This window comes from Lycium barbarum, chromosome 9, assembly GCF_019175385.1.
Source record: "Lycium barbarum isolate Lr01 chromosome 9, ASM1917538v2, whole genome shotgun sequence".
NCBI lineage: Eukaryota > Viridiplantae > Streptophyta > Magnoliopsida > Solanales > Solanaceae > Lycium > Lycium barbarum.
Window position 1 is genome coordinate 3,147,878 of NC_083345.1, and position 10,058 is coordinate 3,157,935.

The following is a 10,058-nucleotide window of genomic DNA, read 5'->3' on the forward strand; positions in this document are numbered from 1 at the left end:
ACTCACCTGGGTGTACCTGCGTGGCATAAAACGCAGCCCCCGAAGATAGGGGGTCAGTACGGAATATGTAAAGCGGTAACAAATTATAACCATAACTTAATTTAGGAGAAGAGAAATCACAATCAAATTTAATACCTGCAGCCTTCGCTGAAAGAAGCATAAATGTATACACGAGGTCTCAAAACGATCCTTAACTAAATAATGCAAGCGAGCACACATTCTTTAAGCAAATGACGCAATCTAACGCACGTATCGCTTCCGACATACTAACCCAACAGTCCCTTCGGACGGCCTTTCCCGGCGTAGTGCATAGATACAGCATACACAAATTCTAAAATACACAGTCTAAATATAGTATCACAATAGTCCCATCGGACGGCCGCTTCCGGCGTAACAGTAATGTTGGCCCCTTCGGGCATGCCGCTTCCGGCATAATAATAATCATGGCCCCTTCGGGCATGCCGCTTCCGGCATAATAATAATCATGGCCCCTTCGGGCATGTATGCAAGTGCAAATGCATGAAAATCTTTGGACGATCCATAACATAAACCAAGGCCATGTGTTATATAGCACACTCAGACATAAGCTGAGGCCATAGCGCACTCAGGCGTAAGTTGAGGCCATAGCTCACTCAGGCACAAGCTGAGGCCATATATCATATAGCTCACTTAGCCACGTCGTGAAATCATCCAATAGTTTAGACTTGAAAATCTCGCACCCCATTCGGAATGGTTTTGGAAAGTCTAAATAATAAAATCTCGCACCCCCGTCGGAGTGGTTTGGGAAGTCCAAATATTAAAATCTCACACCCCTGTCGGAGTGGTTTTGGAAAGTCCAAATAATAAAATCTCACACCCCCGTCGGAGTGGTTTTGGAAATTCCAAATAATAAAATCTCACACTCCCGTCGGAGTGGTTTTAGAAATTGGCTTTATATTTCCTTTAATACAAAACAAACTTTCTTGAAATCATTAATAAACCACAAACACGTTTCAAGTAAATCCGAGTTGGCATAAAAAAAAAAGGTTAACAACCGTATGCACATGCAAAGTAGTGAGAAACTAATTGCCTTTCAAGTATCGTTATGGACATCATTCATTATAAAACCTCTACGACCATCTTCAGACAATTCGAGACCGTCTACAGAAGCTAGGGGCGTTAACCAAAAGTTTCCCTTAATTATCGTACAGAAATAAGTCAAATGCAGCAATACAAAAGGTCTCGGGACTTGTGGGCCCACGTAGGGCCAAGTTGAGGTGGCGTACATAAATTACATGCATTAGGCCTTGTGAAGTCATCCATGAAAGTTTCAGGGCAATCCGGTTCCGTTTGTGAAAGTTACGGATGTTTAAACTATTTTTCTATCAAAATATAAGGTACCTAATTCAATTACATTGAATGAATAAGGATCAAAATTAGGCTCAGATTTCTAGGAATAGAGTCTCCCCCGAGGCTTGTATCATAACCTATTATGTCTAGGACATGCCAAAAGAAAGAAAGGTTAGGCTTTACATACCTTTTCCGCTTCTTACGCTTCTCCAATTTCAAGCCCCGAATTCCCCAAAATCTACAATTGGTCATAAATACCAAACATTGATTATAAGCCTTTAAGAATTCAATCTTAAATCAGCACTTGCCTACAAAAATTTGGGCAACACCTCCCCTATAAATTCGACATCCCCGAGAATTTAACTCAGCTAAAACATCAACAACAATACCAACAACAATACCAACAACATCAACAATCCACAAAATAACAACATTATCTTCCATCAATGCAAGAAGTCTACATTCAATTCACATTAACTTCTACAACAACTTTCCAACAATTTCAACCTCACTAGAATCATCATATTCTTATTTGCATCATAGAATATATATATCAACAACAACTAAATTTATTTCATAGAACTTAGTTCATACTTCTCACACCATATATACACATACACGGCTACCTTCCATCACCCACAACTTCAACTAAATTCATCAAACTTTCATTCCCAATATAGAGTCCACCACAACCACAATTAGAATGCTACATAGAAATTAACTAATCTTGCCTTCTCAACACATGCACACACACGGCCACACCATACAAAACCTTCATATTTTCATGAATTTTATCCATTTCTACATACTACAACATAAACAAACCTTCCATAACATGTAAAAGTAGATGAATTCTTACCTTTTTCCTTCAACTTCTCACTTGGCTAAGGTTACGATTTTGCGACAAAGAGCGGTTTTCTTGCTCCAACAATTATACCATGTTAAAGAGGGCCCTTTAATTGGTTGAATAGCTAGAAGAAATAATTTTTTTGATCAAGATTTGAGGGCTCTAATTTTTGCTCATCTTGGCCGAAATGGCCTCTTCTTTTCCTCTCCAAGGTTCTTGAATTTTCTAAGGGGAAAGATGAAAATTATCTAGGTTTTTCTTCCATTTATTCCTATATATTTATAATTCTCATAAGCATGTGAGGGGCACATGCCCTCTCTAGAAATTTCTTAAAATAAATAAATAAATATGACCATTTGTTTTGTTATATAAACTTTGGTCCATTCAAGAATTTTCTTGAATACTTATGAAATTCCCGTTTTGCCCCTAGTCTTCCATAATATTACCACGGCCCATTTTACGAATTTCTCTTTTTTCCCTTAACCTTTCTTAATATTTCCATACTAATAATAGTCATAATTAATATCCATAAACAACTTATGTATTAAACAAGATCAAAATGTAGCCGTGCCCTTAACTCGTCGCGATTACCTTAAAACATCCGAATGCACAAAGTGCGGGATATAACATCCACATGTGAAAAGTGTAACAGATTTCCATCTGTGCCAGTTGTGCACAAAGTGATTCAACAGCCCACAATAATTGAATCCATGTGGGATAATACTTTATTCTGTTTTGTCATCTGAAAGTCTTTTCTTTGAAATGATTTTCTCTTTCTTGTTTCATCTTCTTCTTCTTCTGTTTGTTGCTAACAACAACAACATCAGTGGTGTTTTCCATTCCAACATCCCCCCTCAAGATGGAGGGGAGTGTCATGACCCCCATCTTGCTGAGAATGTGTTTGTGGGAAGCCCCAGATAAGGGTTTCGTAAATAGATCTGCAAGTTGGTGAGAAGACGGAAGAAATGACAATGTAATCATCCCGGTTAGAAATTGTTGACGCACAAAATGACAATCTAATTCAGCATGTTTTGTGCGCTCATGGAAGACCGGGTTGCGTGCTATATGTATAGCCGCTTGACTGTCGGAATGCAGAGAAATAGGAAGAGAAATTGGTGCAGATAAATCCTCAAGGAGACGAATCAACCATGTAAGCTCGGAAGTGACCCGTCGCATGGATCTGTACTCTGCTTCAGCAGAGGAAAGAGAGATTGAAATCTGCTTCTTTGATTTCCAAGAAATCGGAGCTCCACCGAGAGTAATAAAAAATTCGCTTACAGATCGGCGAGAATCCTTACACGCGGCCCAATCTGCGTCACAGAATGCCAACAAGGTGAAGGATGGATCAGAATTCAATAATATTCCTTGGGCTGGATCGACACTGAGGTACCGCAAAACCCTTAAAGCAGCAGAAAAGTGTGTCACACAAGGATTCTGCATATATTGGCTTAATGCAAGTACAGCAAAGTTGAGATCTGGTCTGGTGTGTGTCAAATAGTTCAGTTTTCCGACCAAATGTCGGTAAAGAGTCGGGTTTTCCATTAAAGGACCATCATTTGCACAAAGTTTGGAATATGGATCCAAAGGCGAAGTAACCAGAGGTAGATGGGAAATGTCAAACTCCTTCAATAAATCCAATGTAAACTTCCTTTGACTTACTATGAATCCTTGTCTTTCCCGTAAAATTTCCATGCCAAGAAAGTAGTGAATATTTCCCAAGTTCTTGACTTTGAACTCAGAATTGAGAAAATACTTAATGTCTTCAATTTCTGATGAATTGTTCCCAGTGATGAGTATGTCATCGACATACACTGCTAGTATAGAAATGAGGTCCCCTGATTGTTTAAAAAATAAAGAGTAATCATTTAAAGATGATGAATAACCTTTGAAACTTAGAGCACCGACTAGTTTAGCATACCATTGGCGAGAAGCCTGTTTCAAACCATATAGGGACTTCCTTAGAAGACAAACATGTGTAGGACTAGGAGGCTCTAGACCTGGGGGAAACTTCATATATACCTCCTCTTGAAGGTCACCATGCAAAAATGCATTATTGACATCAAGTTGTGAGACACACCACCCTTTCTTTGCAGCAATTGTAAGTAAACATCTAATGGTAGTCATTTTGACCACTGGTGAAAAGGTTTCCCCATAGTCAATGCCTTCCCTTTGTATATCCCCCCTTACCACAAGCCTTGCTTTGAGTCTTTCAATACTGCCATCTGAAAGATGCTTTACCTTGTAAACCCATTTACAAGGAAGTGCTTTCCTTCCATGTGGCAACTCCACCACCTCCCAAGTCTGATTATCCTGTAGGGCTTGGATTTCTGTTTCCATATCTGTAACCCAACCTGGATGTTGAATGGCTTGAGAAAAACTGTTGGGTTCACTAAGACTGGAAATAGAATGCAAAACATGTTGGTTGTCAGTAGTTAGGGCATTGAAAGAGAAAGCACTTGGTTTGTCTGTTTCCCCTATGCAGACATTGTCTAAATCTGCAAACCTGATGCTGTTGCATATGTAATCCTTGAGATAGCTTGGTTGGTTTGAAATTCTAGTTGTTCGTCTGCTAGGCAAAATGGGAACAACTTTAGATGGTGCAGATTGATCTAGATTATTTGGTGTAGTGTTGGAAGAAGAAAGATTTGTAGTGCTGGTAGGGAGTGAATTAGAAGTGTCAAAAGGGTTGGGTGTATTTATAGACTGAGAAAGAGAGTGATCTGGAGAATGGCTAGGTGATGAAGGTTGAACATGTGAGATGTCTGATGTTACAGGCACGTCATCAAGGAATGAAAAGGCGTTATCTGATGATGAAGTGAAATTCGGAAACATGTGCACATGTGCAGGTTCTGTCTCTGCAAAGGGATAGTGATCCTCATGAAAGACCACATCCCTTGAAACAATAACCTTCTTTGTCTCCAATTCCAGCAATTTATATCCTTTTTGTTGTATAGGATATCCAAGAAGGACACATGTCTTGGCCTTTGCATCAAATTTAGATCTGCCTTGTGCCAAAGTGGATGCATAGCATAAGCATCCTAAATTCCTTAAATGGTCATAACTAGGTTGATGATGAAACAACTTCTCATATGGTGTTTTCCCTTGGAGAACACGAGATGGCAACCTATTTATGATATGTGTAGCAGTTAAAATGGCTTCTCCCTAATAAGAAATAGGCAGATGTGACTGAAACATTAAACCTCTAGCAATTTCCAAGAGGTGTCTGTGCTTCCTCTCAACAATCCCATTTTGTTGAGGGGTAGCAACACAAGATACCTGATGTAGAATACCTTCTGATGCTAAATAGGCAGCTTCTTGTGCTCCTTTACCTAGCTCCAAAGCATTATCAGATCTGATCATTTTCACTTTAACCTTAAACTGTCTCTCAACCATAGAAAAGAAGCTCTTAAGTATAAGAAAAGCATTGCTTTTAGTGGTTAAAAGAAAAGTCCATGTTCCTCTACTATAGTCATTGTTATATCCCATATTTTCATACATTGGGACGTTTTAAACTAAAAGTGACAAGTTAAAGACAAGACTATCTTAAGATACGAAGTAGAAATTTTAACTTCCGATTTGGTTCGAATCACAATTTGTCTACAATTTTCGTTTGGCATGGAAGTGTTAATGGAAAATTGGGATTAAACTAATCACACTTGGATTAACAAGTGGGATTGGGAAGACAAAAAAAAAAAAAAAAAAAAAAAAACAGCCCACTTTTAGGCCATGCTTGGCCGTGCATTTCAATGCCTTGGTCAAGGAATCTTGACCCAAAATTAGTGTGATCCACATGTCCAAGGCATGGAGGGGACAAAGAGACAAAAAAATCAGTCCACTCCACATTTTCACAACTCATTACAACATTCCAAAGTGTAGAACACTTAGAGAGAGAAAGAGAGACTCACGGCTAGAGCTAGCCGAAAATGGTGAAGAAAAATTGATCCAAAAATTTCAGTTTCTCAAGCAATTTAACTCCATTGAAGGTATATTAACGTGTAGCATCCATTGATATAGCAAGAACAAGTGTTAAAAAAAAATCCAAGAAGTGAAAGTGAAGGCTAGCCGATTGAAGTGTAGTTACAAGGTAAGAGTTGATAATTTTTTTCATGTGTTGTATGACGATTTGAATGTATAGTTCATGCATGTTGTTGTTGGATTGTTATTGTAGTTGAAGTAAAGAGTTAGCCGTGAGTGAGGTGAAGTCATGATTGATTTCATTTTGCATGTATTGTTGATGAATTGAATATGTATCAACATAGGCAAATGAACAAAGATTTGTAGAAGTTTGGTTGTGATGTTGTATGTTGGATATTGGACTGTTTTTTTTCTTGAAATGAAAATGAGCCGTGTGTTGAAGGTTCTAATGAAGTCATGCTTTATCTTCTTGAACATGTATTGGAAATGGATTGAATGTATTGTAGTTGGATAAACGGATGAAAATCACGAAATTGTGGGAAGGGTGTTGTAGCCGTGTAAAAAGGGACTGTTTTAGGGGAGATTTAGGGACTGTTTTGTGTCACATTTGGATTGTTATTGTTATGGACATTGTGGTGTATTGTATGCATGTTGAATATGTGAATTGAGGTGTTAAAGAAATGAATTATGATGAAGTGTATAGGCAGTCCAAAACTGTGGACAGTTTTGATGTTAGAAGTGAATTTGTGTGTGTTGAATGTTGATTCTTGTTGCAAACGTTTAGTGAAAGTAAAGTGCATTGATTCAAGTTGAAACTGAAATGATGGTGGGCTGTTATAAGAATGGAAATGATGCTAAAACAGTTCCAAAAATCATGAAAGTAATGTCATTAAACGTGTTGTTGTTGTTGCAAGTTAAAACTGGAAAATTGCTAAGTGAGAATGGAAATGCTATGTGTGTTGTTTAGCCATGTTTATGAAACAGTTTTGAATGGTGTATGGACTGCCCAAGTTCCCTAAGTCATGTTTAAACAAGTTTTGATTAATATATAAAAGAACGATTAGCAATGTTAGCTTGTAACGCTAGTGGGTTTGAATGCGAACGAAACGTGGTCTAAATGTTTGAAAGGGATTGTTAACGTTAAAGTACGTATTGAATTCCCTCGTAGACTAATCGTAGCTCTTGATATCTTGATATAGGATAAGTGTTATTGGGCAGCAAGTACAAGTATAATACGACTAAACGCTAAAGGTATGTAAAGCCTATTCTTTTTTTCTTTTGGCATGTCCTAGATGTAAGTATGAAACTATATGAACCTTGAGGTAAATTCTATTCTCTAGTTCCATGCATGACTTATGATTCTATATTTCATTAAGGCTATTGTCATGTGCCTACAACATGAGTGACTAATGAATAATGCATGGAAGTTCCTATTCTTAAAGAATTGCACAACTAGAGACATACTTGACTTTCAAAAGCTACACCATGTTAAGTTGATACATGTACACGAAATCTGAAACGTTTCTTGTTATAGTTTGTTATGAGACTTAAAAAGAACTGATTATGAATATTATTTTGACACTTTAGATCTGGTTAGTTGCTTATCCATTGAGTCTCAAAAAAAAAAATTGCATATATGTGGTTGCCTATTATTCTGCTCGTGCCTACCGCTATATCCTTCACTGAGTCCCGGGCCAGGACACGTTTTCGTGCACATGTTTACTATATTATTCACCGAGTCCCTCACTAGAGGGCCGGGACACATTATATATATATATATGTATGATGATGACATGATGATATGATGATATGGAGATGGTGGCCAGGAGGGCATATATTCTTTATTACCGAGTCCCTTACTAAAGGGCCGGGACACGTATATGTTTGTGTTTATGATGCTATGATTTTAATTACCGAGTCCCTTAGTAAAGGGACGGGACACGTTATACATGTTATATGCGGAATGATTATGCAACATTGATTACAAAACACTATGTTAATATTGATATGAGAACGATACAGATGAAATATGTTCAAAAGCAAGTTTTCATAAAATTCTGCAGGTTGCATTGAGTCCTGTACACCTTATCTCAGTATGAGTCTATTACTACATTTCATGCTTTACATGCTCAGTACATATTCCGTACTGACCCCCTTCTCTTCGGGGGGGGGGGGGGGGGGCTGCGTTCATGCCCGCAGGTACAGACGCTCGTTTTGGAGATCCGCCAGCTTAGGATACCTATTCAGCTATATTGGACTGCTCCTTTGTTTCGGAGCCTAGCTTGTGGTATAATCCCTTTTGTCGTATATGTATGTGTTTATTCGGGGTACGGCGGGGCCCTGTCCCGCCATATGATTCGGTTGGTCTGTTTAGAGGTCTGTAGACTTATTTGTGGGTGTGTGTGCCTACTTCTGTACAGTTGTGTCCATATGATCTCTTTCGTTATGGCAGCCTTGTCGGCTCGCACATGTATATGTTGTTCTGTTGGCCCTGTGTGGCCTTTGTTGGAATTTGCTGTGTACAGGGTCATTTTGGATAGTCCGAAAAACAAAGGAAACTCTGCCAAAATATTCGTTGAAAATCTTATAAATTTGAAACACCGCCTTGTCGGCTTCTGTTATATACCTGGATGTGTTTGATATAATCTGAGGCAGCGTTTGATATTTGTGTTGGTATAAGTCATCTGTTTGCCGCTCGGATTTGTGATTGTGTTCGGGTGCCCAATTCGGGCACTAGTCACGGCCCACGGGGTTGGGTCGTGACAGAAGTGGTATCAGAGCGGTTCAATCCTCGGAGTGTCTACAGACCGTGTCTAGTAGAGTCTTGTTTATCGGTGTGTTGTGCACCACATCTATAAACAGGAAGCTACAGGACATTTAGGGCGTTTCCTTTCTTTAAATCTTAGATCGTGCGATAGAGCTGTGCTATTAGGATAACTCTGTTCTGATCAGTTGTTGTGTTTTTCTTTCAGTGATGCCTCCGAAAAAGGCAACGACTGCCCAGAAGAAAAAGGCGGTGGTAGGAGAGACTAGCCAGGCTCGGAAGGGTACTCGGAACCTTGCTCAGATAATGCGTGATATTGCGCCCCGGCCAGCAGACTCTGCTACGTCTTCATCATCAGAGGAGTCTGGCGCAGCTTCACCATTAGCTCCAGAGGCTCCAGCTCCCGCGCCTCCAGCACCCCAGCCAGGGGCGGAGGATAGGACATTGAGGGAGGCTGTACAGTTATTGACTACTTTGGTAGCGGGACAGGTTCGCAGACGCGGGCAGAGAGATGATGATGATGATGACAGGCGTGATAGCCTGAGGGTTCGTGATTTTCTGACATGCCGTCCCCCAGAGTTTTTCGGGTCTAAGCCCGAGGAGGACCCCCACGACTTCATTCGGGGAGTGCGGCGCTCATTGGATTTGATCAGGGCTTCAGAGACCGAGTCCGTTGAGTTAGCCTCACACAGATTACGAGATGTTGCTGCCAATTGGTATGAGTCTTGGGAGCTGTCCAGAGGTGAGGGGGCTTCCCCAGCTACTTGGGATGAGTTTGTGACTGCTTTTCTCTGCCACTTTCTGCCCCCGGAGTTACGGCGGGCACGGGTTGATAAATTTTTACAGTTGCGGCAGAACGGCCGGAGTGTTCGCGAGTATAACCTGGAGTTTGATTCTTTGGCTCGATATGCCCCTGCTATAGTAGCGGATATGGCTGACCGTATGCACCGGTATGTGATAGGATTGGACCGCTACTTGATTGACGGTTGCATGGCGATGGCGTCACAGACAGATATGGATATCGCCCGGTTACAGGCCCATGCCCAGGGTATGGAGGACCGATACAGGGCCGATTATGCTGGTAGGGATCAGTCGGGCAGAGATCGTGATAGGAGACCGCCCAAGCGGGCCAGGTCAGCTGGGTATTCTGGTGAGTTTCGGGGCGGGCAGCCCCAACAGCAGCATAATAGCTACCCTTCTCAG